This window comes from Octopus bimaculoides, chromosome 27 (assembly GCF_001194135.2).
Source record: "Octopus bimaculoides isolate UCB-OBI-ISO-001 chromosome 27, ASM119413v2, whole genome shotgun sequence".
NCBI classification, from domain to species: domain Eukaryota; kingdom Metazoa; phylum Mollusca; class Cephalopoda; order Octopoda; family Octopodidae; genus Octopus; species Octopus bimaculoides.
This window is the reverse complement of record NC_069007.1, coordinates 21,456,788-21,459,143: the sequence shown is the minus strand read 5'-3', so window position 1 is coordinate 21,459,143 and position 2,356 is coordinate 21,456,788. Positions and strand designations below refer to the sequence as shown.

Here is a 2,356-nt window from a genome sequence, read left to right as displayed (position 1 = left end):
ACACACACACACACACACACACACACACACATACATGTATATACATACACACAGCACCGTGCAAAAGTCTTTGGCCACTTTAAACTATTGTAAATTTCTATTAATCGCCTACTTATAAATGGATGTTTCGCATTGCGTTTTTTACAGATGAAACATTGGCCCTGTTGGGGGTCATTTCCATACCTAATCAGTATATCTTGTAGTAAGGGTTCTGAATGAGAGGGGCTCAAATTCCACCGAGGTCAACTTTGCCTTTCATCCTTTCGGGGTCGATAAAGTAAGTACCAGTTGAAAATAAGTACCAGGGCGTCGATCTAATCGACTTAGGCTCCTTCCCCAAAATTGCCGGCCTTGTGCCAAAATTAGAAACCAATATTAACACTATTACAAAAAAAAGAAAGCAGTTATGCTGAACTAATGAAAAATCTGCACTTATCCCTGCCGGATATGGGTTTAAGATTCCACCGTGTAAATTATCGAGGTATGCAACTTTGGTATGGAACTAAATGCCATGGTACTAAATTTGAAGAATTAGAGTCTCTTAGCTAGAAACTAGTAACGGTACGGATAATTAAGCAATTAAGGCTACGTGCCATTTATTTGCACCGTGAAAAATGTAAAATATTTCAGTTGTTTTTTAATATATAAAACATTCATCTCATATGTGTGTGTGAGTACGTGTTTGTGTGTATGAACGAGTATATATATACCCCACCCCGTCCCCCTATAAGCACATGTTTAGACATGTGTATATTGGTGTGCACACATGAAAATGTGTGCACACAGATGCATAGATATTCGCATAAACATTTATGTGTACAATATATATATACATACATATAATATATATATATATATATATATATATATATATATATACACACACACACACACACACACACACACACACACACGTACATACGACAAAATATTAATGCCCCGGATGAGGTACGAACTCACAACCGCTGCGTTCCTCTGATATGTGTGTGTATGTGTGTGTGAATTCACATACTCACACACACACACACACACACACACACACACACATATGAATATAGTAGAAAAGGCTGTTGTTGTTAAATCAGTTTGATTCGGCGGTATGCAACTTAAAGTTTCCTGGGTCCCTTACAGGAACCTTATCTCGTTGGGCTCAGGCTGCTGAAAAGATAGATAGATAGATAGATAGATAGATAGATAGATAGATAGATAGATGCATACATACATACATACATACATACATACGTACATACATACGTACACAGACGCACAAGTAATACATTTGTTTCATTCATTCTTTTACGCCACAAACAACGTCATGTGAATGAATGAAAACCTCTTCCTGCAGTGGTTGACACATTTGTTCTTCACTACATAAACACCTCATTTATTGGTTCATTCATGTTGTTTCCCGACAATTGCCAACCACATTGCAGATAAGACTTCAACTGTTTGTAGACGAAACCGCAAATAGTCAATATCAAGACTAAACCAATATATTTCGCATATTTGCCATGCGAGACGATAGCATCAGTGCTTGGGACAACTTTTGTCTGTGAGCAAACATTTTCAATAATGAAGAATGTGAAGCCAGCGCATTGAACGAGGTTGACTAATGAACACATGAAAGCAATTCTCTTCGTTGGATGCAGCAATTCCAAAGCAAATATTGATATCTTAAAAAGCTAAACACCATTTTCACAAATCTCAATAACCTTTTTTGCTGCTTAGTTTGTGAGATTCGGATCTGTGTACACTAGGTGTGATATAACTATCTTATTGTTAATGTCGCCTTCTTTGATAACTTTTTGCTAAATAAATATGTTGGTTGTCTTTATTTTTTGTGTATTCCCTGTATTGAATTGAACAAAATGGTTACGTGGCCTGCGGTCGTCATTCTCTCAGTTATCTGGCCCTCCGTGAAAAAAAAATTGGTGACCCCTGCTCTATATCAAAGGCTCACAGTGAACTGCTACCAAAGCGAACCCGAACTGCTAATCGCTCACAGTTCTTTAATTTATAACAATGAGTCAGTCCATCTTTAGTCACTTGGATAGGTGGGGTCGGAAGCCTTCCACAACACTATAGTACTCGCTAACTGTCCCAAGGAGATTTGGAAGAATTCGTTAGGTCCCCAATGAGATTTCTTTCATTTTTCGACGAAACTTTGCTTGTATACGAGCGAGATTTCACGAGAAGACCCATGAAACTTCGCTGGCTTCATAACGATTCAAATGTCACCGAGGAGACATCGTTAGAGTACCGATGAAACTTTTGTCAGTTCATGAGCAAAACTGGACTATCGTGTCAACGAGACTTCACAAAAATACCATTGTAACTTCGCACGTCAAACATCGAG

The 2,356-nt window shown here is 38.1% G+C and overlaps 1 protein-coding gene and 1 long non-coding RNA gene across 2 annotated transcripts in view; one reads left to right on the top strand and one right to left on the bottom strand.

Moving 5' to 3' along the window:
• The window catches only part of LOC106876168 (uncharacterized), a 197,303-nt gene extending 195,061 nt beyond the window's left edge, over window positions 1–2,242 (bottom strand). Inside the window, exon 1 of the mRNA XM_052977184.1 lies at window positions 2,239–2,242. The gene's annotated coding sequence lies outside the window, so the exon portion shown is untranslated. The remainder of the gene's footprint in view (window positions 1–2,238) is intronic.
• LOC128250979 (uncharacterized) overlaps window positions 1–2,356 on the top strand; it is a 40,718-nt gene that overhangs the window by 30,943 nt on the left and 7,419 nt on the right. The gene's annotated exons all lie outside the window — the stretch shown is intronic.